The sequence below is a fragment of the Phyllobates terribilis genome, unplaced genomic scaffold (assembly GCF_046119375.1).
Source record: "Phyllobates terribilis strain yellow unplaced genomic scaffold, ASM4611937v1 Scaffold_169__1_contigs__length_4117513, whole genome shotgun sequence".
NCBI classification, from domain to species: domain Eukaryota; kingdom Metazoa; phylum Chordata; class Amphibia; order Anura; family Dendrobatidae; genus Phyllobates; species Phyllobates terribilis.
The window spans coordinates 3,395,782-3,421,891 of NW_027362929.1; the positions used below are offsets into that span (position 1 = coordinate 3,395,782).

Consider the following 26,110-nt stretch of genomic DNA (forward strand, 5'->3'; position numbering starts at 1 on the left):
CTTTTATAGTCTGCAGGCATTAAATGAAAGAAGTCAGTGTTCCAGCAGAAGGAGACAACGTTTCAGAAAAGGCATTGTAGCAAACCAAAAAAGAAATTTTAAGCGCAGCAGAGTAACCAGCGCACATACCTGTTAGCTCAGGTGAGTTTAAAAGGCTGCTGTTGATAACAAGGGCATTTGCTAAATAGATGGTGTGTGTGCAACAATATACTGAAAGGTCAATTATATTGTGCAGCTTATCTCACCACCTGTAGTTATTTAGGTGAAAGCTCCAAAATGCTTGCCTAATATGTCTGTTAATCCAAAAGGAAGTAAAAAGGGAGAGCTAGAAAGATAGCATTGCATCACATTACATGGCAATGCAATGCACAGTTGCTGAAGTGGAACCAAAATGAGCTTGTAATCTGGCTTCTGCAACTTTGAACATGAAAAATCCAATGAGGAGAAGAAAAGCAAAGCCAAAGAGTCCATCCCCAAATCCGACAAACAAGCAAAATGAACAAAAAACATTGAATTCAATTCTTTCTGATTTTAGAAACTGCATTAAAGAAGGGGTGCACCGGTCCTGGAGATACTGCAATACCAGGTCAATGCGTGGAGTGGACAGAGCAAGCTCTTTTTCCATCTCCCTGTTCTAAAAATCCATTTAATATATGGTCCCCAGATAGGGGACGTATCAGATATTAAACTGATAAGAACAGATACTACACTTGATCTTAGCCAAAAGGCCGAGAAGCGATAACCAGAATTGGTTTCAAACTACGGAGCCACCCAAGGATCCTGAAAAGTCCATTTGTGGAGATGAGCTCCTGGACTCCCGTTAAGAAGACATGTTGTCAACCTCTAGATCCCTTACATGCCTGCACTTTTCGGCTTGCTGCTGCTGCAATCCACGCGTTTTAGATCTGCATAACTCCACCTCTTTAAACACAGCACCTTCACCCCCTGCTGTTCCCACCCGCCTCAACACCGTTGGAAGGGAGGAGAACCAATTAAGGCGGGGGGTGGGGTGGAACGAGCAGCTGTCTACCCTTAGCAGGAGGGCTCCTGATTACATACCTCTCCTGCTGCTGCTGCTGCTGGCTGTCCAGCAGCAGACTGAAGGTGGCTGCTGCTGTGCACAGGTATATAAAGGCTCAGAGCCTATTATGACACGCGCAGCCAGCGTTCCATTGCCACATTCCATCTACTGCAGGCAGGATACCTGGCTGGCTGAATGTCGCTGAGAAGCTCACAGAGACCGCCATAAGCAACAGTTTAACAGAATGCCACAGACTAATCAACCAAACTTTTTGGGTTGGGTTCTCTTTTATAGTCTGCAGGCATTAAATGAAAGAAGTCAGTGTTCCAGCAGAAGGAGACAACGTTTCAGAAAAGGCATTGTAGCAAACCAAAAAAGAAATTTTAAGCGCAGCAGAGTAACCAGCGCACATACCTGTTAGCTCAGGTGAGTTTAAAAGGCTGCTGTTGATAACAAGGGCATTTGCTAAATAGATGGTGTGTGTGCAACAATATACTGAAAGGTCAATTATATTGTGCAGCTTATCTCACCACCTGTAGTTATTTAGGTGAAAGCTCCAAAATGCTTGCCTAATATGTCTGTTTATCCAAAAGGAAGTAAAAAGGGAGAGCTAGAAAGATAGCATTGCATCACATTACATGGCAATGCAATGCACAGTTGCTGAAGTTGAACCAAAATGAGCTTGTAATCTGGCTTCTGCAACTTTGAACATGAAAAATCCAATGAGGAGAAGAAAAGCAAAGCCAAAGAGTCCATCCCCAAATCCGACAAACAAGCAAAATGAACAAAAAACATTGAATTCAATTCTTTCTGATTTTAGAAACTGCATTAAAGAAGGGGTGCACCGGTCCTGGAGATACTGCAATACCAGGTCAATGCGTGGAGTGGACAGAGCAAGCTCTTTTTCCATCTCCCTGTTCTAAAAATCCATTTAATATATGGTCCCCAGATAGGGGACGTATCAGATATTAAACTGATAAGAACAGATACTACACTTGATCTTAGCCAAAAGGCCGAGAAGCGATAACCAGAATTGGTTTCAAACTACGGAGCCACCCAAGGATCCTGAAAAGTCCATTTGTGGAGATGAGCTCCTGGACTCCCGTTAAGAAGACATGTTGTCAACCTCTAGATACCTTACATGCCTGCACTTTTCGGCTTGCTGCTGCTGCAATCCACGCGTTTTAGATCTGCATAACTCCACCTCTTTAAACACAGCACCTTCACCCCCTGCTGTTCCCACCCGCCTCAACACCGTTGGAAGGGAGGAGAACCAATTAAGGCGGGGGGTGAGGTGGAACGAGCAGCTGTCTACCCTTAGCAGGAGGGCTCCTGATTACATACCTCTCCTGCTGCTGCTGCTGCTGGCTGTCCAGCAGCAGACTGAAGGTGGCTGCTGCTGTGCACAGGTATATAAAGGCTCAGAGCCTATTATGACACGCGCAGCCAGCGTTCCATTGCCACATTCCATCTACTGCAGGCAGGATACCTGGCTGGCTGAATGTCGCTGAGAAGCTCACAGAGACCGCCATAAGCAACAGTTTAACAGAATGCCACAGAATAATCAACCAAACTTTTTGGGTTGGGTTCTCTTTTATAGTCTGCAGGCATTAAATGAAAGAAGTCAGTGTTCCAGCAGAAGGAGACAACGTTTCAGAAAAGGCATTGTAGCAAACCAAAAAAGAAATTTTAAGCGCAGCAGAGTAACCAGCGCACATACCTGTTAGCTCAGGTGAGTTTAAAAGGCTGCTGTTGATAACAAGGGCATTTGCTAAATAGATGGTGTGTGTGCAACAATATACTGAAAGGTCAATTATATTGTGCAGCTTATCTCACCACCTGTAGTTATTTAGGTGAAAGCTCCAAAATGCTTGCCTAATATGTCTGTTTATCCAAAAGGAAGTAAAAAGGGAGAGCTAGAAAGATAGCATTGCATCACATTACATGGCAATGCAATGCACAGTTGCTGAAGTTGAACCAAAATGAGCTTGTAATCTGGCTTCTGCAACTTTGAACATGAAAAATCCAATGAGGAGAAGAAAAGCAAAGCCAAAGAGTCCATCCCCAAATCCGACAAACAAGCAAAATGAACAAAAAACATTGAATTCAATTCTTTCTGATTTTAGAAACTGCATTAAAGAAGGGGTGCACCGGTCCTGGAAATACTGCAATACCAGGTCAATGCGTGGAGTGGACAGAGCAAGCTCTTTTTCCATCTCCCTGTTCTAAAAATCCATTTAATATATGGTCCCCAGATAGGGGACGTATCAGATATTAAACTGATAAGAACAGATACTACACTTGATCTTAGCCAAAAGGCCGAGAAGCGATAACCAGAATTGGTTTCAAACTACGGAGCCACCCAAGGATCCTGAAAAGTCCATTTGTGGAGATGAGCTCCTGGACTCCCGTTAAGAAGACATGTTGTCAACCTCTAGATCCCTTACATGCCTGCACTTTTCGGCTTGCTGCTGCTGCAATCCACGCGTTTTAGATCTGCATAACTCCACCTCTTTAAACACAGCACCTTCACCCCCTGCTGTTCCCACCCGCCTCAACACCGTTGGAAGGGAGGAGAACCAATTAAGGCGGGGGGTGGGGTGGAACGAGCAGCTGTCTACCCTTAGCAGGAGGGCTCCTGATTACATACCTCTCCTGCTGCTGCTGCTGCTGGCTGTCCAGCAGCAAACTGAAGGTGGCTGCTGCTGTGCACAGGTATATAAAGGCTCAGAGCCTATTATGACATGCGCAGCCAGCGTTCCATTGCCACATTCCATCTACTGCAGGCAGGATACCTGGCTGGCTGAATGTCGCTGAGAAGCTCACAGAGACCGCCATAAGCAACAGTTTAACAGAATGCCACAGACTAATCAACCAAACTTTTTGGGTTGGGTTCTCTTTTATAGTCTGCAGGCATTAAATGAAAGAAGTCAGTGTTCCAGCAGAAGGAGACAACGTTTCAGAAAAGGCATTGTAGCAAACCAAAAAAGAAATTTTAAGCGCAGCAGAGTAACCAGCGCACATACCTGTTAGCTCAGGTGAGTTTAAAAGGCTGCTGTTGATAACAAGGGCATTTGCTAAATAGATGGTGTGTGTGCAACAATATACTGAAATGTCAATTATATTGTGCAGCTTATCTCACCACCTGTAGTTATTTAGGTGAAAGCTCCAAAATGCTTGCCTAATATGTCTGTTTATCCAAAAGGAAGTAAAAAGGGAGAGCTAGAAAGATAGCATTGCATCACATTACATGGCAATGCAATGCACAGTTGCTGAAGTTGAACCAAAATGAGCTTGTAATCTGGCTTCTGCAACTTTGAACATGAAAAATCCAATGAGGAGAAGAAAAGCAAAGCCAAAGAGTCCATCCCCAAATCCGACAAACAAGCAAAATGAACAAAAAACATTGAATTCAATTCTTTCTGATTTTAGAAACTGCATTAAAGAAGGGGTGCACCGGTCCTGGAGATACTGCAATACCAGGTCAATGCGTGGAGTGGACAGAGCAAGCTCTTTTTCCATCTCCCTGTTCTAAAAATCCATTTAATATATGGTCCCCAGATAGGGGACGTATCAGATATTAAACTGATAAGAACAGATACTACACTTGATCTTAGCCAAAAGGCCGAGAAGCGATAACCAGAATTGGTTTCAAACTACGGAGCCACCCAAGGATCCTGAAAAGTCCATTTGTGGAGATGAGCTCCTGGACTCCCGTTAAGAAGACATGTTGTCAACCTCTAGATCCCTTACATGCCTGCACTTTTCGGCTTGCTGCTGCTGCAATCCACGCGTTTTAGATCTGCATAACTCCACCTCTTTAAACACAGCACCTTCACCCCCTGCTGTTCCCACCCGCCTCAACACCGTTGGAAGGGAGGAGAACCAATTAAGGCGGGGGGTGGGGTGGAACGAGCAGCTGTCTACCCTTAGCAGGAGGGCTCCTGATTACATACCTCTCCTGCTGCTGCTGGCTGTCCAGCAGCAGACTGAAGGTGGCTGCTGCTGTGCACAGGTATATAAAGGCTCAGAGCCTATTATGACACGCGCAGCCAGCGTTCCATTGCCACATTCCATCTACTGCAGGCAGGATACCTGGCTGGCTGAATGTCGCTGAGAAGCTCACAGAGACCGCCATAAGCAACAGTTTAACAGAATGCCACAGACTAATCAACCAAACTTTTTGGGTTGGGTTCTCTTTTATAGTCTGCAGGCATTAAATGAAAGAAGTCTGTGTTCCAGCAGAAGGAGACAACGTTTCAGAAAAGGCATTGTAGCAAACCAAAAAAGAAATTTTAAGCGCAGCAGAGTAACCAGCGCACATACCTGTTAGCTCAGGTGAGTTTAAAAGGCTGCTGTTGATAACAAAGGCATTTGCTAAATAGATGGTGTGTGTGCAACAATATACTGAAAGGTCAATTATATTGTGCAGCTTATCTCACCACCTGTAGTTATTTAGGTGAAAGCTCCAAAATGCTTGCCTAATATGTCTGTTAATCCAAAAGGAAGTAAAAAGGGAGAGCTAGAAAGATAGCATTGCATCACATTACATGGCAATGCAATGCACAGTTGCTGAAGTTGAACCAAAATGAGCTTGTAATCTGGGTTCTGCAACTTTGAACATGAAAAATCCAATGAGGAGAAGAAAAGCAAAGCCAAAGAGTCCATCCCCAAATCCGACAAACAAGCAAAATGAACAAAAAACATTGAATTCAATTCTTTCTGATTTTAGAAACTGCATTAAAGAAGGGGTGCACCGGTCCTGGAGATACTGCAATACCAGGTCAATGCGTGGAGTGGACAGAGCAAGCTCTTTTTCCATCTCCCTGTTCTAAAAATCCATTTAATATATGGTCCCCTGATAGGGGACGTATCAGATATTAAACTGATAAGAACAGATACTACACTTGATATTAGCCAAAAGGCCGAGAAGCGATAACCAGAATTGGTTTCAAACTACGGAGCCACCCAAGGATCCTGAAAAGTCCATTTGTGGAGATGAGCTCCTGGACTCCCGTTAAGAAGACATGTTGTCAACCTCTAGATCCCTTACATGCCTGCACTTTTCGGCTTGCTGCTGCTGCAATCCACGCGTTTTAGATCTGCATAACTCCACCTCTTTAAACACAGCACCTTCACCCCCTGCTGTTCCCACCCGCCTCAACACCGTTGGAAGGGAGGAGAACCAATTAAGGCGGGGGGTGGGGTGGAACGAGCAGCTGTCTACCCTTAGCAGGAGGGCTCCTGATTACATACCTCTCCTGCTGCTGCTGCTGCTGGCTGTCCAGCAGCAGACTGAAGGTGGCTGCTGCTGTGCACAGGTATATAAAGGCTCAGAGCCTATTATGACACGCGCAGCCAGCGTTCCATTGCCACATTCCATCTACTGCAGGCAGGATACCTGGCTGGCTGAATGTCGCTGAGAAGCTCACAGAGACCGCCATAAGCAACAGTTTAACAGAATGCCACAGACTAATCAACCAAACTTTTTGGGTTGGGTTCTCTTTTATAGTCTGCAGGCATTAAATGAAAGAAGTCAGTGTTCCAGCAGAAGGAGACAACGTTTCAGAAAAGGCATTGTAGCAAACCAAAAAAGAAATTTTAAGCGCAGCAGAGTAACCAGCGCACATACCTGTTAGCTCAGGTGAGTTTAAAAGGCTGCTGTTGATAACAAGGGCATTTGCTAAATAGATGGTGTGTGTGCAACAATATACTGAAAGGTCAATTATATTGTGCAGCTTATCTCACCACCTGTAGTTATTTAGGTGAAAGCTCCAAAATGCTTGCCTAATATGTCTGTTTATCCAAAAGGAAGTAAAAAGGGAGAGCTAGAAAGATAGCATTGCATCACATTACATGGCAATGCAATGCACAGTTGCTGAAGTTGAACCAAAATGAGCTTGTAATCTGGCTTCTGCAACTTTGAACATGAAAAATCCAATGAGGAAAAGAAAAGCAAAGCCAAAGAGTCCATCCCCAAATCCGACAAACAAGCAAAATGAACAAAAAACATTGAATTCAATTCTTTCTGATTTTAGAAACTGCATTAAAGAAGGGGTGCACCGGTCCTGGAGATACTGCAATACCAGGTCAATGCGTGGAGTGGACAGAGCAAGCTCTTTTTCCATCTCCCTGTTCTAAAAATCCATTTAATATATGGTCCCCAGATAGGGGACGTATCAGATATTAAACTGATAAGAACAGATTTTTTTTTTTTTGATTGAATATATCTTTTATTAGCACAAAAAATAAGTTAACAGACAGTGTACAGTGCCGCAGCCCAGTACACACAGAATTCTACATCATATTTACATAGCATGAGGATACGACGCACTAACTAGACACATCACACCCCTATGCTACACAAAACACTCAATCTGAAAGAAAAGCATGTCAATCAATACAGTACGACGAACCGTGATAAGGGATGGGGATTGGGAAAAAGGGTATGGGGAGGGGAAAATCACAGGCCCGAAGCTTTATTGAAAGACAAGACACATAAGGGGAGAGGGGGAGGAGGGGTTTAGTCCTCGTCCTCGTCCTCCGGACCGTCCATGATGGAATAGTCTCTGAGCAGGCTGTGGATCAGCCTGCGGCAGTCCTGGATGGACATCCTCTCCCTCCTCAAGATGAGCCGGTTCCTGGCGACCCAAACGGCATCCTTGAAGCAGTTCATAAGGCGCCAAGCCTCCTGGATGGCTCCGACGGTATGAACCCCAGGGAAGAGTCCGTAAAGCACAGAATGGTGCGATAGGCTCGCCCTGGGGACAGAGTTCCTCAGGTCGTCCTCAAGTGCAGTCAATAGGCGCTGTGCAAATCCGCAGTCCCAAAAAGTGTGCAAAGATGTTTCCTCCACGAAGGGGCACCTTGGGCAGTACCGGGTCTTGCACAGGTTCCGGGCATGCATGAATGACCGGACGGGCAGTCCGCCCTGAATCGCCATCCACGACAAGTCCTTGTGCCCGTTGGTCAGCCTGTCAGACGACACATTTGTCCACACAGTCTCCAGCGTGTCCTGGTGAAGTCCTGTGATGTTCTCCACGTCATCCTTGGCTCTGATTAGCTTGTGGATAGTTTTGGGCTTCCACAAGTCAGGCTTGAGTCCCTCCAGTTGATGCTCCCCCACAAATCGAACGACGTCTCCGTAGAACCATGGCGTCGTCCAGTTGTAGGGGAAGGAGCTGTCCCACTTGTCCCAGCCGAGTCGCCTCCAAAGAGGAAGCAGGAAGAAGCGAGACATGGACCTGCCCGCGGAGCCATTCTTGACTTGCAAAGTCCGGCGGACACAATCACACACAAAAGAGGATCGCAGGAGGGTGGGGATATCTGGAACGCCCTTCCCACCCTTGCGAGGCTCCTTGTACATGACGGCCCGCCTGACTCTGTCCATCTTGGATCCCCAGACAAAGTGAAACACTGTCCTGGTAATGGCCCTGCACACAGTGACGTGTGGGGGCCAGGCCTGCGCCGTGTACTGCAAGACGGGCAGGACCTCATTACGCAGGATGAGTGCCTTACCCTCACAAGTGAGGTGTCTGAGGCTCCAGAGTCCGATCCGTTGCTTCACCTTGGCCAAGCGTTCTTGCCAGGACTTGAGGGCCGCTCCTTCCTTCCCGAACCAGACTCCCAGCACCTTGAGGAAATCCGGTTGAATGTTGAAGGGGAAGGGGGCGGAGGAGGCCGGCTGCCAATCCCCGAAGAGCATGGCTTCCGACTTCCTGCAGTTGACTTTGGCCCCTGAAGCCCGGCCGAACCTCTCACACGTCTGGACGAGGGCGTCGACTGAACCACGATCAGCGCAGAAGACGGTGACGTCGTCCATGTAGAGCGAGCACTTGACCTCGTGTCGTCCCGGACCCGATGCGGTGATCCCTCTGATCTCTCCATTCTGCCGGATAGCCTCTGCGAAGAGTTCTATAACACAAACAAAAAGAAGAGGTGATAGAGGGCAGCCTTGTCTGACCCCAGAGAGGACAGGGAAGGGGTCAGTCTTCCAGCCGTTCACCAACACCGAGCTGTGGATATCAAAATACATCAGACGGACATACGAACAAAACATGTTACCCAAACCTAACCGGTGCAGAGCTCGGCCCATGAACTCGTGGGAAACCCGGTCGAAGGCCTTCTCCTGATCCAAGGAGACCAGGGCCGCGTGTGCGCGGCGGACCTTGATGTACTCGACCGTGTCCCGCACGAGAGCGAGGCTGTCTGCGATGCGACGTCCAGGGATGCCGCAGGTCTGGTCCGGGTGGATGATCCGTCCGATGACCGTCTTAAGTCGTGTCGCCATCGTCTTGGCCAGGATCTTGTAGTCCACGTTGAGCAGAGTGATGGGACGCCAATTCCTCAGGTCGCACCTCTCTCCCTTCCGCTTGTACAGGATCGTGACCATTCCTTCCCTCAAAGATGGAGGCATTCTACCCTCCACCACCATCTCCTTGTACAGGTCCAACAGGTCCGGACAGATGAGGTCTCCCAGCGCTACATAGAGCTCCGCTGGAAGACCATCACTGCCCGGGGTCCTGCCGGTCCTAAAGGATTTAGCGGCAGAGAGCAATTCGCCCACCATCAGAGGTTTGTCCAAGGCTGCCGTGCCTGCAGGATCAAGATGGTTAGTGATACCTGACAGGAACTTATCAGCAGCGTCGGGGTCGGTAGTCTTGTGGGAGTAGAGTTCGCTGTAGAAGTCGCTGACGACCCTCATCACGTCCTCCTTCCCACGTCGCATGTTTCCGCTCTCGTCTCGCAGCTCGTTCAGGGGCGTGTGACCGGCATGAAGTTTCCTGAAAAAGAATGAGTTACATTTCTCACCCTTCTCCAGATTCTCCACTTTGGAACGGAAGATGATTCGCTTGGACTCCTCCTCAAAGTGCCTTTTCAGGCTCTTCTTGGTCTCCTCCAGCTCCTCCCTCACGTCCCAGCCGCAGTGAAGAAGGTCCTGCAGCGACCGCAGCTCGCGCTGCAGCCCTCTGAAGTCCCTCCTCTTCTCACACGCCTGTTGTCGACCCTTGGCCTGAAAGAAACAGCGAAACTCAAGTTTAACATATTCCCACCAATCAGAGACTGTTTGGAAGCTACCCTTGTAGGACTGCCACATTGCGTAGGCTGCTCTCAGCTCCTCCACGACTTCATCCTGAGCCAGCAGAGCACAATTCAGCTTCCAGGAGCCGGGGCCGGACGGAAAACCGTCGCCGAGGACACCTTGTAAGTGAATGGCTCTGTGGTCGGAGAAGAAGCAGGAGACCATCGAGTGCCTACTCTGCCTGACTGCCCGAGAGGTGAACACAAAGTCAATCCTGGAGCGGAGTGAGCCATCGGGTCGGCTCCACGAATAGTTCGTGGAGCCTCTCCCCATGGAGCCCACCACGTCCTGAAGAGAGGCCTCGGTTACCATCTCGATGAGCAGCTTGGACGTGATGTCCAACTTGGCAGATGTGCCAGAACTACGACCGTCCTCCTCGATGGGGCAGTTGAAATCCCCGGCCATCACTAAGGTCCTGGTGGTGGCAAGCTGAAGCCGCAGGGTCTGGAAAAGCTCCAAACGCTCATTCTTCAGTGGGGACGCATACACGTTGATGAACCTGACAGGTTCTCCCGCCCAGTTGCCATCTACAACAAGAGCCCTGCCGCAGATGAGCTCCTGGACGGACTCAAGCGTGAATGCGCCCCCCCTGATCAGAATTGCGACCCCCGCAGACTTGCAGTCACCCCCACCGGACCAGTAGGATGGACCGTGGGACCACTCCCTGGCCAGATGTTTGAAGGACCTAGAGGAGGGAAGGGAACATTCCTGCAACATATAAACATCACACAACTGGGAAGTAAGGAAGGCATAAATAGTCTGACGTCTGAACTTGTCCTTGATGCTCCTGACATTAATGGAAAATAAGTTAATATTAGCCATCATGTAGGGAAAAAAGAAAAAGTTAGCGCAGGCAATACACCTTAGTTACCACTCCGGTCGGGTGGTCCCTCGTCGGTGTTGACTGCTGGTGACGGGATCACCAGCAGGCCCTCTTCCTCCATCTGGTCAAGCAGCGCGGCCTCGATCTCGGCGACCACCAGTTCCTCCTCTTCTGGCTCGGCCACCAGGGTCTCAACCATGTGCTCCATCTCTTCTGGCTCAGGGAGGGTATCCTCCTTTTCGCCTACGAAATCCAGAATCTTCTTTTTGGAGGATTCAGTAGCAGGGCTGTCCTCCACCTTCCTCTTTCCCCGGGTTGGAACTGGGGAGACAAGAAGGGGAAAATCCTCCTCGGAATAGATAGCGGCGGGTGGAGGAAAGGTTAATTCCACCGCTACCATGGTCTGGGGAGGGAGAGTGGCTGCCGGGGCAGGGGAAAGGACACCTGCTGAGGAGTAGGGGAAGGAGGAAGAGGAAGTGGAATCCTCAGCAGGGGTGGCCGGGGTGGGGGGGGATTGGACGGGGGTGGCAGGGGGAGGGATCGAGAGAGGGGTGACAGAACTCTTACCCTCCTTTGACTTTTTCTTCTGCTTCGGAGCTGCTGGGACCGTCGCTGGGGCTTTGGCCACCGACTCCTTGACCGCTTTGGCCTTGGTCGTCTCGGCCTTGGCCGCTGGGGCCTTGGTCGTCGCGTCCTTGACCTTCACAGGCCTGGTCGTCGGGGCCTTGTCCTCCGTAGCTGGGGTCGTCGCAACCACCGATGCCCAGGATCTCTCACGCCTGGGGCAATCCTTGTACAGATGAGCCGCCAGCCCACACAGGTTGCAGGACGTCTTCTTCGGGCAGTCCTTCGAGCTGTGTCCCGTCACTCGACAAATCCTGCAGGCATCCTCCTTGCAGTCCTTCATCTCGTGGCCGTTCTTGCCGCATCTCCTGCAGTTCCGCGGCATGTCCGGGTAATAGATGAGGCCGTAGGAGTTGCCCAGGGAGAATGTCGGGGGCAGGTGCCGAAGTCCGTCTGAGTACGCCAGGTCCCTGTGAAGTCTAACGGTCACCGACCACTTACCTGTCCAGAAGCCGAGTCCATTCAGGATGTGAGAGGGTTCCTTCACAACCAAACAGAAGCGTCTCAGGAAGGTACAGATGTCTTGGCCTGGGGTGTGCGGGTTGCGCATGGAGACCGTGATCCTCCTTTCATCCCTCTGGATAGGGCAGCTACCTGTAAAGGCAGAGAAAGAATTATCCGGTCCTTTTGCGCTTACCATTTCCCAGAACCTCCTGCAGGTGTTCACAGTGGCGAAGGTGACGAAGAAGATCCCCGTCAAGAAGGTCTGGATGCTGAGGGTGTCCGACCTGGAGAAGCCTCGATCCAGCAGCATCTTCTGGCAGAACACGTCCGAGGACATGTCCGGCACCCTCCCATCCACTTCCTTCAGCTTCAGGGCCACCGTCTGCCGCATCCATGGCTCCAGGGCTGGAGCTTCGTGGCGGGGCTTCTGGGGTCCCTTCTGCTGGCCAGTCGTGGAGGCAGAGAACTTGGGGTCAGAATCGGCTCCTGGCTGGGCCCTCCTGGCTGTCCCCAGCTCCAGGCTCTTCTTTTCGGCCTTCCTCGCAGCGCTTGCCATGGCTTTCCTCCTGCAGTTACTTCTTGGAGCTGGATCTGGAACTCTTCCCGGAATGGGTGGAGCTATGCAGATTCTTCTCCCGTCGTGTTCTGGACAAATTCCCCGAAAGGTCTTTGTCTCGATGATTTTCTTCCTCGAAGATTCCACAGGACAGCCCGATTCTTCTCCGAGTCTTCGTCTTCTTCTGGATTCTTTAGAGCTTCTTCCTCCCACCGATATCCGCCTTCGTTCTCCGATGTCAGCTGGGATCCGAAGCTCTTCTCCTTCCGAGTTCGATCGCTCTCGTCAAGTGTAGATCGTAGCTCTTGTGTTCTTAAAAGAACAGATACTACACTTGATCTTAGCCAAAAGGCCGAGAAGCGATCACCAGAATTGGTTATAAACTACGGAGCCACCCAAGGATCCTGAAAAGTCCATTTGTGGAGATGAGCTCCTGGACTCCCGTTAAGAAGACATGTTGTCAACCTCTAGATCCCTTACATGCCTGCACTTTTCGGCTTGCTGCTGCTGCAATCCACGCGTTTTAGATCTGCATAACTCCACCTCTTTAAACACAGCACCTTCACCCCCTGCTGTTCCCACCCGCCTCAACACCGTTGGAAGGGAGGAGAACCAATTAAGGCGGGGGGTGGGGTGGAACGAGCAGCTGTCTACCCTTAGCAGGAGGGCTCCTGATTACATACCTCTCCTGCTGCTGCTGCTGCTGGCTGTCCAGCAGCAAACTGAAGGTGGCTGCTGCTGTGCACAGGTATATAAAGGCTCAGAGCCTATTATGACACGCGCAGCCAGCGTTCCATTGCCACATTCCATCTACTGCAGGCAGGATACCTGGCTGGCTGAATGTCGCTGAGAAGCTCACAGAGACCGCCATAAGCAACAGTTTAACAGAATGCCACAGACTAATCAACCAAACTTTTTGGGTTGGGTTCTCTTTTATAGTCTGCAGGCATTAAATGAAAGAAGTCAGTGTTCCAGCAGAAGGAGACAACGTTTCAGAAAAGGCATTGTAGCAAACCAAAAAAGAAATTTTAAGCGCAGCAGAGTAACCAGCGCACATACCTGTTAGCTCAGGTGAGTTTAAAAGGCTGCTGTTGATAACAAGGGCATTTGCTAAATAGATGGTGTGTGTGCAACAATATACTGAAAGGTCAATTATATTGTGCAGCTTATCTCACCACCTGTAGTTATTTAGGTGAAAGCTCCAAAATGCTTGCCTAATATGTCTGTTTATCCAAAAGGAAGTAAAAAGGGAGAGCTAGAAAGATAGCATTGCATCACATTACATGGCAATGCAATGCACAGTTGCTGAAGTTGAACCAAAATGAGCTTGTAATCTGGCTTCTGCAACTTTGAACATGAAAAATCCAATGAGGAGAAGAAAAGCAAAGCCAAAGAGTCCATCCCCAAATCCGACAAACAAGCAAAATGAACAAAAAACATTGAATTCAATTCTTTCTGATTTTAGAAACTGCATTAAAGAAGGGGTGCACCGGTCCTGGAGAAACTGCAATACCAGGTCAATGCGTGGAGTGGACAGAGCAAGCTCTTTTTCCATCTCCCTGTTCTAAAAATCCATTTAATATATGGTCCCCAGATAGGGGACGTATCAGATATTAAACTGATAAGAACAGATACTACACTTGATCTTAGCCAAAAGGCCGAGAAGCGATAACCAGAATTGGTTTCAAACTACGGAGCCACCCAAGGATCCTGAAAAGTCCATTTGTGGAGATGAGCTCCTGGACTCCCGTTAAGAAGACATGTTGTCAACCTCTAGATCCCTTACATGCCTGCACTTTTCGGCTTGCTGCTGCTGCAATCCACGCGTTTTAGATCTGCATAACTCCACCTCTTTAAACACAGCACCTTCACCCCCTGCTGTTCCCACCCGCCTCAACACCGTTGGAAGGGAGGAGAACCAATTAAGGCGGGGGGTGGGGTGGAACGAGCAGCTGTCTACCCTTAGCAGGAGGGCTCCTGATTACATACCTCTCCTGCTGCTGCTGCTGCTGGCTGTCCAGCAGCAGACTGAAGGTGGCTGCTGCTGTGCACAGGTATATAAAGGCTCAGAGCCTATTATGACACGCGCAGCCAGCGTTCCATTGCCACATTCCATCTACTGCAGGCAGGATACCTGGCTGGCTGAATGTCGCTGAGAAGCTCACAGAGACCGCCATAAGCAACAGTTTAACAGAATGCCACAGACTAATCAACCAAACTTTTTGGGTTGGGTTCTCTTTTATAGTCTGCAGGCATTAAATGAAAGAAGTCAGTGTTCCAGCAGAAGGAGACAACGTTTCAGAAAAGGCATTGTAGCAAACCAAAAAAGAAATTTTAAGCGCAGCAGAGTAACCAGCGCACATACCTGTTAGCTCAGGTGAGTTTAAAAGGCTGCTGTTGATAACAAGGGCATTTGCTAAATAGATGGTGTGTGTGCAACAATATACTGAAAGGTCAATTATATTGTGCAGCTTATCTCACCACCTGTAGTTATTTAGGTGAAAGCTCCAAAATGCTTGCCTAATATGTCTGTTTATCCAAAAGGAAGTAAAAAGGGAGAGCTAGAAAGATAGCATTGCATCACATTACATGGCAATGCAATGCACAGTTGCTGAAGTTGAACCAAAATGAGCTTGTAATCTGGCTTCTGCAACTTTGAACATGAAAAATCCAATGAGGAGAAGAAAAGCAAAGCCAAAGAGTCCATCCCCAAATCCGACAAACAAGCAAAATGAACAAAAAACATTGAATTCAATTCTTTCTGATTTTAGAAACTGCATTAAAGAAGGGGTGCACCGGTCCTGGAGATACTGCAATACCAGGTCAATGCGTGGAGTGGACAGAGCAAGCTCTTTTTCCATCTCCCTGTTCTAAAAATCCATTTAATATATGGTCCCCAGATAGGGGACGTATCAGATATTAAACTGATAAGAACAGATACTACACTTGATCTTAGCCAAAAGGCCGAGAAGCGATAACCAGAATTGGTTTCAAACTACGGAGCCACCCAAGGATCCTGAAAAGTCCATTTGTGGAGATGAGCTCCTGGACTCCCGTTAAGAAGACATGTTGTCAACCTCTAGATCCCTTACATGCCTGCACTTTTCGGCTTGCTGCTGCTGCAATCCACGCGTTTTAGATCTGCATAACTCCACCTCTTTAAACACAGCACCTTCACCCCCTGCTGTTCCCACCCGCCTCAACACCGTTGGAAGGGAGGAGAACCAATTAAGGCGGGGGGTGGGGTGGAACGAGCAGCTGTCTACCCTTAGCAGGAGGGCTCCTGATTACATACCTCTCCTGCTGCTGCTGCTGCTGGCTGTCCAGCAGCAGACTGAAGGTGGCTGCTGCTGTGCACAGGTATATAAAGGCTCAGAGCCTATTATGACACGCGCAGCCAGCGTTCCATTGCCACATTCCATCTACTGCAGGCAGGATACCTGGCTGGCTGAATGTCGCTGAGAAGCTCACAGAGACCGCCATAAGCAACAGTTTAACAGAATGCCACAGACTAATCAACCAAACTTTTTGGGTTGGGTTCTCTTTTATAGTCTGCAGGCATTAAATGAAAGAAGTCAGTGTTCCAGCAGAAGGAGACAACGTTTCAGAAAAGGCATTGTAGCAAACCAAAAAAGAAATTTTAAGCGCAGCAGAGTAACCAGCGCACATACCTGTTAGCTCAGGTGAGTTTAAAAGGCTGCTGTTGATAACAAGGGCATTTGCTAAATAGATGGTGTGTGTGCAACAATATACTGAAAGGTCAATTATATTGTGCAGCTTATCTCACCACCTGTAGTTATTTAGGTGAAAGCTCCAAAATGCTTGCCTAATATGTCTGTTTATCCAAAAGGAAGTAAAAAGGGAGAGCTAGAAAGATAGCATTGCATCACATTACATGGCAATGCAATGCACAGTTGCTGAAGTTGAACCAAAATGAGCTTGTAATCTGGCTTCTGCAACTTTGAACATGAAAAATCCAATGAGGAGAAGAAAAGCAAAGCCAAAGAGTCCATCCCCAAATCCGACAAACAAGCAAAATGAACAAAAAACATTGAATTCAATTCTTTCTGATTTTAGAAACTGCATTAAAGAAGGGGTGCACCGGTCCTGGAGATACTGCAATACCAGGTCAATGCGTGGAGTGGACAGAGCAAGCTCTTTTTCCATCTCCCTGTTCTAAAAATCCATTTAATATATGGTCCCCAGATAGGGGACGTATCAGATATTAAACTGATAAGAACAGATACTACACTTGATCTTAGCCAAAAGGCCGAGAAGCGATAACCAGAATTGGTTTCAAACTACGGAGCCACCCAAGGATCCTGAAAAGTCCATTTGTGGAGATGAGCTCCTGGACTCCCGTTAAGAAGACATGTTGTCAACCTCTAGATCCCTTACATGCCTGCACTTTTCGGCTTGCTGCTGCTGCAATCCACGCGTTTTAGATCTGCATAACTCCACCTCTTTAAACACAGCACCTTCACCCCCTGCTGTTCCCACCCGCCTCAACACCGTTGGAAGGGAGGAGAACCAATTAAGGCGGGGGGTGGGGTGGAACGAGCAGCTGTCTACCCTTAGCAGGAGGGCTCCTGATTACATACCTCTCCTGCTGCTGCTGCTGCTGGCTGTCCAGCAGCAGACTGAAGGTGGCTGCTGCTGTGCACAGGTATATAAAGGCTCAGAGCCTATTATGACACGCGCAGCCAGCGTTCCATTGCCACATTCCATCTACTGCAGGCAGGATACCTGGCTGGCTGAATGTCGCTGAGAAGCTCACAGAGACCGCCATAAGCAACAGTTTAACAGAATGCCACAGACTAATCAACCAAACTTTTTGGGTTGGGTTCTCTTTTATAGTCTGCAGGCATTAAATGAAAGAAGTCAGTGTTCCAGCAGAAGGAGACAACGTTTCAGAAAAGGCATTGTAGCAAACCAAAAAAGAAATTTTAAGCGCAGCAGAGTAACCAGCGCACATACCTGTTAGCTCAGGTGAGTTTAAAAGGCTGCTGTTGATAACAAGGGCATTTGCTAAATAGATGGTGTGTGTGCAACAATATACTGAAAGGTCAATTATATTGTGCAGCTTATCTCACCACCTGTAGTTATTTAGGTGAAAGCTCCAAAATGCTTGCCTAATATGTCTGTTTATCCAAAAGGAAGTAAAAAGGGAGAGCTAGAAAGATAGCATTGCATCACATTACATGGCAATGCAATGCACAGTTGCTGAAGTTGAACCAAAATGAGCTTGTAATCTGGCTTCTGCAACTTTGAACATGAAAAATCCAATGAGGAGAAGAAAAGCAAAGCCAAAGAGTCCATCCCCAAATCCGACAAACAAGCAAAATGAACAAAAAACATTGAATTCAATTCTTTCTGATTTTAGAAACTGCATTAAAGAAGGGGTGCACCGGTCCTGGAGATACTGCAATACCAGGTCAATGCGTGGAGTGGACAGAGCAAGCTCTTTTTCCATCTCCCTGTTCTAAAAATCCATTTAATATATGGTCCCCAGATAGGGGACGTATCAGATATTAAACTGATAAGAACAGATACTACACTTGATCTTAGCCAAAAGGCCGAGAAGCGATAACCAGAATTGGTTTCAAACTACGGAGCCACCCAAGGATCCTGAAAAGTCCATTTGTGGAGATGAGCTCCTGGACTCCCGTTAAGAAGACATGTTGTCAACCTCTAGATCCCTTACATGCCTGCACTTTTCGGCTTGCTGCTGCTGCAATCCACGCGTTTTAGATCTGCATAACTCCACCTCTTTAAACACAGCACCTTCACCCCCTGCTGTTCCCACCCGCCTCAACACCGTTGGAAGGGAGGAGAACCAATTAAGGTGGGGGGTGGGGTGGAACGAGCAGCTGTCTACCCTTAGCAGGAGGGCTCCTGATTACATACCTCTCCTGCTGCTGCTGCTGGCTGTCCAGCAGCAGACTGAAGGTGGCTGCTGCTGTGCACAGGTATATAAAGGCTCAGAGCCTATTATGACACGCGCAGCCAGCGTTCCATTGCCACATTCCATCTACTGCAGGCAGGATACCTGGCTGGCTGAATGTCGCTGAGAAGCTCACAGAGACCGCCATAAGCAACAGTTTAACAGAATGCCACAGACTAATCAACCAAACTTTTTGGGTTGGGTTCTCTTTTATAGTCTGCAGGCATTAAATGAAAGAAGTCAGTGTTCCAGCAGAAGGAGACAACGTTTCAGAAAAGGCATTGTAGCAAACCAAAAAAGAAATTTTAAGCACAGCAGAGTAACCAGCGCACATACCTGTTAGCTCAGGTGAGTTTAAAAGGCTGCTGTTGATAACAAGGGCATTTGCTAAATAGATGGTGTGTGTGCAACAATATACTGAAAGGTCAATTATATTGTGCAGCTTATCTCACCACCTGTAGTTATTTAGGTGAAAGCTCCAAAATGCTTGCCTAATATGTCTGTTTATCCAAAAGGAAGTAAAAAGGGAGAGCTAGAAAGATAGCATTGCATCACATTACATGGCAATGCAATGCACAGTTGCTGAAGTTGAACCAAAATGAGCTTGTAATATGGCTTCTGCAACTTTGAACATGAAAAATCCAATGAGGAGAAGAAAAGCAAAGCCAAAGAGTCCATCCCCAAATCCGACAAACAAGCAAAATGAACAAAAAACATTGAATTCAATTCTTTCTGATTTTAGAAACTGCATTAAAGAAGGGGTGCACCGGTCCTGCAGATACTGCAATACCAGGTCAATGCGTGGAGTGGACAGAGCAAGCTCTTTTTCCATCTCCCTGTTCTAAAAATCCATTTAATATATGGTCCCCAGATAGGGGACGTATCAGATATTAAACTGATAAGAACAGATACTACACTTGATCTTAGCCAAAAGGCCGAGAAGCGATAACCAGAATTGGTTTCAAACTACGGAGCCACCCAAGGATCCTGAAAAGTCCATTTGTGGAGATGAGCTCCTGGACTCCCGTTAAGAAGACATGTTGTCAACCTCTAGATCCCTTACATGCCTGCACTTTTCGGCTTGCTGCTGCTGCAATCCACGCGTTTTAGATCTGCATAACTCCACCTCTTTAAACACAGCACCTTCACCCCCTGCTGTTCCCACCCGCCTCAACACCGTTGGAAGGGAGGAGAACCAATTAAGGCGGGGGGTGGGGTGGAACGAGCAGCTGTCTACCCTTAGCAGGAGGGCTCCTGATTACATACCTCTCCTGCTGCTGCTGCTGCTGGCTGTCCAGCAGCAGACTGAAGGTGGCTGCTGCTGTGCACAGGTATATAAAGGCTCAGAGCCTATTATGACACGCGCAGCCAGCGTTCCATTGCCACATTCCATCTACTGCAGGCAGGATACCTGGCTGGCTGAATGTCGCTGAGAAGCTCACAGAGACCGCCATAAGCAACAGTTTAACAGAATGCCACAGACTAATCAACCAAACTTTTTGGGTTGGGTTCTCTTTTATAGTCTGCAGGCATTAAATGAAAGAAGTCAGTGTTCCAGCAGAAGGAGACAACGTTTCAGAAAAGGCATTGTAGCAAACCAAAAAAGAAATTTTAAGCGCAGCAGAGTAACCAGCGCACATACCTGTTAGCTCAGGTGAGTTTAAAAGGCTGCTGTTGATAACAAGGGCATTTGCTAAATAGATGGTGTGTGTGCAACAATATACTGAAAGGTCAATTATATTGTGCAGCTTATCTCACCACCTGTAGTTATTTAGGTGAAAGCTCCAAAATGCTTGCCTAATATGTCTGTTTATCCAAAAGGAAGTAAAAAGGGAGAGCTAGAAAGATAGCATTGCATCACATTACATGGCAATGCAATGCACAGTTGCTGAAGTTGAACCAAAATGAGCTTGTAATCTGGCTTCTGCAACTTTGAACATGAAAAATCCAATGAGGAGAAGAAAAGCAAAGCCAAAGAGTCCATCCCAAAATCCGACAAACAAGCAAAATGAACAAAAAACATTGAATTCAATTCTTTCTGATTTTAGAAACTGCATTAAAGAAGGGGTGCACCGGTCCTGGAGATACTGCAATACCAGGTCAATGCGTGGAGTGGACAGAGCAAGCTCTTTTTCCATCTCCCTGTTCTAAAAATCCATTTAATATATGGTCCCCAGATAGGGGACGTATCAGATATTAAACTGATAAGAACAGATACTACACTTGATCTTAGCCAAAAGGCCGAGAAGCGATAACCAGAATTGGTTTCAAACTACGGAGCCACCCAAGGATCCTGAAAAGTCCATTTGTGGAGATGAGCTCCTGGACTCCCGTTAAGAAGACATGTTGTCAACCTCTAGATCCCTTACATGCCTGCACTTTTCGGCTTGCTGCTGCTGCAATCCACGCGTTTTAGATCTGCATAACTCCACCTCTTTAAACACAGCACCTTCACCCCCTGCTGTTCCCACCCGCCTCAACACCGTTGGAAGGGAGGAGAACCAATTAAGGCGGGGGGTGGGGTGGAACGAGCAGCTGTCTACCCTTAGCAGGAGGGCTCCTGATTACATACCTCTCCTGCTGCTGCTGCTGCTGGCTGTCCAGCAGCAGACTGAAGGTGGCTGCTGCTGTGCACAGGTATATAAAGGCTCAGAGCCTATTATGACACGCGCAGCCAGCGTTCCATTGCCACATTCCATCTACTGCAGGCAGGATACCTGGCTGGCTGAATGTCGCTGAGAAGCTCACAGAGACCGCCATAAGCAACAGTTTAACAGAATGCCACAGACTAATCAACCAAACTTTTTGGGTTGGGTTCTCTTTTATAGTCTGCAGGCATTAAATGAAAGAAGTCAGTGTTCCAGCAGAAGGAGACAATGTTTCAGAAAAGGCATTGTAGCAAACCAAAAAAGAAATTTTAAGCGCAGCAGAGTAACCAGCGCACATACCTGTTAGCTCAGGTGAGTTTAAAAGGCTGCTGTTGATAACAAGGGCATTTGCTAAATAGATGGTGTGTGTGCAATAATATACTGAAAGGTCAATTATATTGTGCAGCTTATCTCACCACCTGTAGTTATTTAGGTGAAAGCTCCAAAATGCTTGCCTAATATGTCTGTTTATCCAAAAGGAAGTAAAAAGGGAGAGCTAGAAAAATAGCATTGCATCACATTACATGGCAATGCAATGCACAGTTGCTGAAGTTGAACCAAAATGAGCTTGTAATCTGGCTTCTGCAACTTTGAACATGAAAAATCCAATGAGGAGAAGAAAAGCAAAGCCAAAGAGTCCATCCCCAAATCCGACAAACAAGCAAAATGAACAAAAAACATTGAATTCAATTCTTTCTGATTTTAGAAACTGCATTAAAGAAGGGGTGCACCGGTCCTGGAGATACTGCAATACCAGGTCAATGCATGGAGTGGACAGAGCAAGCTCTTTTTCCATCTCCCTGTTCTAAAAATCCATTTAATATATGGTCCCCAGATAGGGGACGTATCAGATATTAAACTGATAAGAACAGATACTACACTTGATCTTAGCCAAAAGGCCGAGAAGCGATAACCAGAATTGGTTTCAAACTACGGAGCCACCCAAGGATCCTGAAAAGTCCATTTGTGGAGATGAGCTCCTGGACTCCCGTTAAGAAGACATGTTGTCAACCTCTAGATCCCTTACATGCCTGCACTTTTCGGCTTGCTGCTGCTGCAATCCACGCGTTTTAGATCTGCATAACTCCACCTCTTTAAACACAGCACCTTCACCCCCTGCTGTTCCCACCCGCCTCAACACCGTTGGAAGGGAGGAGAACCAATTAAGGCGGGGGGTGGGGTGGAACGAGCAGCTGTCTACCCTTAGCAGGAGGGCTCCTGATTACATACCTCTCCTGCTGCTGCTGCTGCTGGCTGTCCAGCAGCAGACTGAAGGTGGCTGCTGCTGTGCACAGGTATATAAAGGCTCAGAGCCTATTATGACACGCGCAGCCAGCGTTCCATTGCCACATTCCATCTACTGCAGGCAGGATACCTGGCTGGCTGAATGTCGCTGAGAAGCTCACAGAGACCGCCATAAGCAACAGTTTAACAGAATGCCACAGACTAATCAACCAAACTTTTTGGGTTGGGTTCTCTTTTATAGTCTGCAGGCATTAAATGAAAGAAGTCAGTGTTCCAGCAGAAGGAGACAACGTTTCAGAAAAGGCATTGTAGCAAACCAAAAAAGAAATTTTAAGCGCAGCAGAGTAACCAGCGCACATACCTGTTAGCTCAGGTGAGTTTAAAAGGCTGCTGTTGATAACAAGGGCATTTGCTAAATAGATGGTGTGTGTGCAACAATATACTGAAAGGTCAATTATATTGTGCAGCTTATCTCACCACCTGTAGTTATTTAGGTGAAAGCTCCAAAATGCTTGCCTAATATGTCTGTTTATCCAAAAGGAAGTAAAAAGGGAGAGCTAGAAAGATAGCATTGCATCACATTACATGGCAATGCAATGCACAGTTGCTGAAGTTGAACCAAAATGAGCTTGTAATCTGGCTTCTGCAACTTTGAACATGAAAAATCCAATGAGGAGAAGAAAAGCAAAGCCAAAGAGTCCATCCCCAAATCCGACAAACAAGCAAAATGAACAAAAAACATTGAATTCAATTCATTCTGATTTTAGAAACTGCATTAAAGAAGGGGTGCACCGGTCCTGGAGATACTGCAATACCAGGTCAATGCGTGGAGTGGACAGAGCAAGCTCTTTTTCCATCTCCCTGTTCTAAAAATCCATTTAATATATGGTCCCCAGATAGGGGACGTATCAGATATTAAACTGATAAGAACAGATACTACACTTGATCTTAGCCAAAAGGCCGAGAAGCGATAACCAGAATTGGTTTCAAACTACGGAGCCACCCAAGGATCCTGAAAAGTCCATTTGTGGAGATGAGCTCCTGGACTCCCGTTAAGAAGACATGTTGTCAACCTCTAGATCCCTTACATGCCTGCACTTTTCGGCTTGCTGCTGCTGCAATCCACGCGTTTTAGATCTGCATAACTCCACCTCTTTAAACACAGCACCTTCACCCCCTGCTGTTCCCACCCGCCTCAACACCGTTGGAAGGGAGGAGAACCAATTAAGGCGGGGGGTGGGGTGGAACGAGCAGCTGTCTACCCTTAGCAGGAGGGCTCCTGATTACATACCTCTCCTGCTGCTGCTGCTGGCTGTCCAGCAGCAGACTGAAGGTGGCTGCTGCTGTGCACAGGTATATAAAGGCTCAGAGCCTATTATGACACGCGCAGCCAGCGTTCCATTGCCACATTCCATCTACTGCAGGCAGGATACCTGGCTGGCTGAATGTCGCTGAGAAGCTCACAGAGACCGCCATAAGCAACAGTTTAACAGAATACCACAGACTAATCAACCAAACTTTTTGGGTTGGGTTCTCTTTTATAGTCTGCAGGCATTAAATGAAAGAAGTCAGTGTTCCAGCAGAAGGAGACAACGTTTCAGAAAAGGCATTGTAGCAAACCAAAAAAGAAATTTTAAGCGCAGCAGAGTAACCAGCGCACATACCTGTTAGCTCAGGTGAGTTTAAAAGGCTGCTGTTGATAACAAGGGCATTTGCTAAATAGATGGTGTGTGTGCAACAATATACTGAAAGGTCAATTATATTGTGCAGCTTATCTCACCACCTGTAGTTATTTAGGTGAAAGCTCCAAAATGCTTGCCTAATATGTCTGTTTATCCAAAAGGAAGTAAAAAGGGAGAGCTAGAAAGATAGCATTGCATCACATTACATGGCAATGCAATGCACAGTTGCTGAAGTTGAACCAAAATGAGCTTGTAATCTGGCTTCTGCAACTTTGAACATGAAAAATCCAATGAGGAGAAGAAAAGCAAAGCCAAAGAGTCCATCCCCAAATCCGACAAACAAGCAAAATGAACAAAAAACATTGAATTCAATTCTTTCTGATTTTAGAAACTGCATTAAAGAAGGGGTGCACCGGTCCTGGAGATACTGCAATACCAGGTCAATGCGTGGAGTGGACAGAGCAAGCTCTTTTTCCATCTCCCTGTTCTAAAAATCCATTTAATATATGGTCCCCAGATAGGGGACGTATCAGATATTAAACTGATAAGAACAGATACTACACTTGATCTTAGCCAAAAGGCCGAGAAGCGATAACCAGAATTGGTTTCAAACTACGGAGCCACCCAAGGATCCTGAAAAGTCCATTTGTGGAGATGAGCTCCTGGACTCCCGTTAAGAAGACATGTTGTCAACCTCTAGATCCCTTACATGCCTGCACTTTTCGGCTTGCTGCTGCTGCAATCCACGCGTTTTAGATCTGCATAACTCCACCTCTTTAAACACAGCACCTTCACCCCCTGCTGTTCCCACCCGCCTCAACACCGTTGGAAGGGAGGAGAACCAATTAAGGCGGGGGGTGGGGTGGAACGAGCAGCTGTCTACCCTTAGCAGGAGGGCTCCTGATTACATACCTCTCCTGCTGCTGCTGCTGCTGGCTGTCCAGCAGCAGACTGAAGGTGGCTGCTGCTGTGCACAGGTATATAAAGGCTCAGAGCCTATTATGACACGCGCAGCCAGCGTTCCATTGCCACATTCCATCTACTGCAGGCAGGATACCTGGCTGGCTGAATGTCGCTGAGAAGCTCACAGAGACCGCCATAAGCAACAGTTTAACAGAATGCCACAGACTAATCAACCAAACTTTTTGGGTTGGGTTCTCTTTTATAGTCTGCAGGCATTAAATGAAAGAAGTCAGTGTTCCAGCAGAAGGAGACAACGTTTCAGAAAAGGCATTGTAGCAAACCAAAAAAGAAATTTTAAGCGCAGCAGAGTAACCAGCGCACATACCTGTTAGCTCAGGTGAGTTTAAAAGGCTGCTGTTGATAACAAGGGCATTTGCTAAATAGATGGTGTGTGTGCAACAATATACTGAAAGGTCAATTATATTGTGCAGCTTATCTCACCACCTGTAGTTATTTAGGTGAAAGCTCCAAAATGCTTGCCTAATATGTCTGTTTATCCAAAAGGAAGTAAAAAGGGAGAGCTAGAAAGATAGCATTGCATCACATTACATGGCAATGCAATGCACAGTTGCTGAAGTTGAACCAAAATGAGCTTGTAATCTGGCTTCTGCAACTTTGAACATGAAAAATCCAATGAGGAGAAGAAAAGCAAAGCCAAAGAGTCCATCCCCAAATCCGACAAACAAGCAAAATGAACAAAAAACATTGAATTCAATTCTTTCTGATTTTAGAAACTGCATTAAAGAAGGGGTGCACCGGTCCTGGAGATACTGCAATACCAGGTCAATGCGTAGAGTGGAAAGAGCAAGCTCTTTTTCCATCTCCCTGTTCTAAAAATCCATTTAATATATGGTCCCCAGATAGGGGACGTATCAGATATTAAACTGATAAGAACAGATACTACACTTGATCTTAGCCAAAAGGCCGAGAAGCGATAACCAGAATTGGTTTCAAACTACGGAGCCACCCAAGGATCCTGAAAAGTCCATTTGTGGAGATGAGCTCCTGGACTCCCGTTATGAAGACATGTTGTCAACCTCTAGATCCCTTACATGCCTGCACTTTTCGGCTTGCTGCT

General features: G+C 47.2%; 16 non-coding genes and 1 pseudogene across 16 annotated transcripts; all 17 read right to left on the reverse strand.

Annotated features, from left to right (window-relative positions):
• Positions 1–549: 549 nt before the first annotated feature.
• On the reverse strand, positions 550–740 carry LOC141209480 (U2 spliceosomal RNA). Its single transcript, XR_012279674.1, has one exon. It is a non-coding gene; the product is annotated as a U2 spliceosomal RNA (small nuclear RNA).
• Positions 741–1,855: 1,115 nt separating this feature from the next.
• Positions 1,856–2,046, reverse strand: LOC141209481 (U2 spliceosomal RNA). The gene has a single exon (XR_012279675.1). It is a non-coding gene; the product is annotated as a U2 spliceosomal RNA (small nuclear RNA).
• Positions 2,047–3,161: 1,115 nt separating this feature from the next.
• On the reverse strand, positions 3,162–3,352 carry LOC141209810 (U2 spliceosomal RNA). Its single transcript, XR_012280001.1, has one exon. It is a non-coding gene; the product is annotated as a U2 spliceosomal RNA (small nuclear RNA).
• Positions 3,353–4,467: 1,115 nt separating this feature from the next.
• Positions 4,468–4,658, reverse strand: LOC141209482 (U2 spliceosomal RNA). The gene has a single exon (XR_012279676.1). It is a non-coding gene; the product is annotated as a U2 spliceosomal RNA (small nuclear RNA).
• A 1,109-nt stretch (positions 4,659–5,767) lies between these two features.
• Positions 5,768–5,958, reverse strand: LOC141210383 (U2 spliceosomal RNA). The gene has a single exon (XR_012280554.1). It is a non-coding gene; the product is annotated as a U2 spliceosomal RNA (small nuclear RNA).
• Positions 5,959–7,073: 1,115 nt separating this feature from the next.
• LOC141210602 (U2 spliceosomal RNA) lies at positions 7,074–7,273 on the reverse strand. The gene has a single exon (XR_012280756.1). It is a non-coding gene; the product is annotated as a U2 spliceosomal RNA (small nuclear RNA).
• A 5,563-nt stretch (positions 7,274–12,836) lies between these two features.
• Positions 12,837–12,914, reverse strand: LOC141210740 (U2 spliceosomal RNA; annotated as a pseudogene).
• Positions 12,915–14,029: 1,115 nt separating this feature from the next.
• LOC141209906 (U2 spliceosomal RNA) lies at positions 14,030–14,220 on the reverse strand. Its single transcript, XR_012280093.1, has one exon. It is a non-coding gene; the product is annotated as a U2 spliceosomal RNA (small nuclear RNA).
• Positions 14,221–15,335: 1,115 nt separating this feature from the next.
• Positions 15,336–15,526, reverse strand: LOC141209483 (U2 spliceosomal RNA). Its single transcript, XR_012279677.1, has one exon. It is a non-coding gene; the product is annotated as a U2 spliceosomal RNA (small nuclear RNA).
• A 1,115-nt stretch (positions 15,527–16,641) lies between these two features.
• LOC141209484 (U2 spliceosomal RNA) lies at positions 16,642–16,832 on the reverse strand. The gene has a single exon (XR_012279678.1). It is a non-coding gene; the product is annotated as a U2 spliceosomal RNA (small nuclear RNA).
• A 1,115-nt stretch (positions 16,833–17,947) lies between these two features.
• LOC141209485 (U2 spliceosomal RNA) lies at positions 17,948–18,138 on the reverse strand. Its single transcript, XR_012279679.1, has one exon. It is a non-coding gene; the product is annotated as a U2 spliceosomal RNA (small nuclear RNA).
• Positions 18,139–19,250: 1,112 nt separating this feature from the next.
• Positions 19,251–19,441, reverse strand: LOC141210375 (U2 spliceosomal RNA). Its single transcript, XR_012280546.1, has one exon. It is a non-coding gene; the product is annotated as a U2 spliceosomal RNA (small nuclear RNA).
• A 1,115-nt stretch (positions 19,442–20,556) lies between these two features.
• LOC141209486 (U2 spliceosomal RNA) lies at positions 20,557–20,747 on the reverse strand. Its single transcript, XR_012279680.1, has one exon. It is a non-coding gene; the product is annotated as a U2 spliceosomal RNA (small nuclear RNA).
• A 1,115-nt stretch (positions 20,748–21,862) lies between these two features.
• Positions 21,863–22,053, reverse strand: LOC141209878 (U2 spliceosomal RNA). Its single transcript, XR_012280066.1, has one exon. It is a non-coding gene; the product is annotated as a U2 spliceosomal RNA (small nuclear RNA).
• Positions 22,054–23,168: 1,115 nt separating this feature from the next.
• Positions 23,169–23,359, reverse strand: LOC141209487 (U2 spliceosomal RNA). The gene has a single exon (XR_012279681.1). It is a non-coding gene; the product is annotated as a U2 spliceosomal RNA (small nuclear RNA).
• Positions 23,360–24,471: 1,112 nt separating this feature from the next.
• LOC141209488 (U2 spliceosomal RNA) lies at positions 24,472–24,662 on the reverse strand. Its single transcript, XR_012279682.1, has one exon. It is a non-coding gene; the product is annotated as a U2 spliceosomal RNA (small nuclear RNA).
• Positions 24,663–25,777: 1,115 nt separating this feature from the next.
• On the reverse strand, positions 25,778–25,968 carry LOC141210039 (U2 spliceosomal RNA). The gene has a single exon (XR_012280219.1). It is a non-coding gene; the product is annotated as a U2 spliceosomal RNA (small nuclear RNA).
• Between the last annotated feature and the right edge of the window lie 142 nt (positions 25,969–26,110).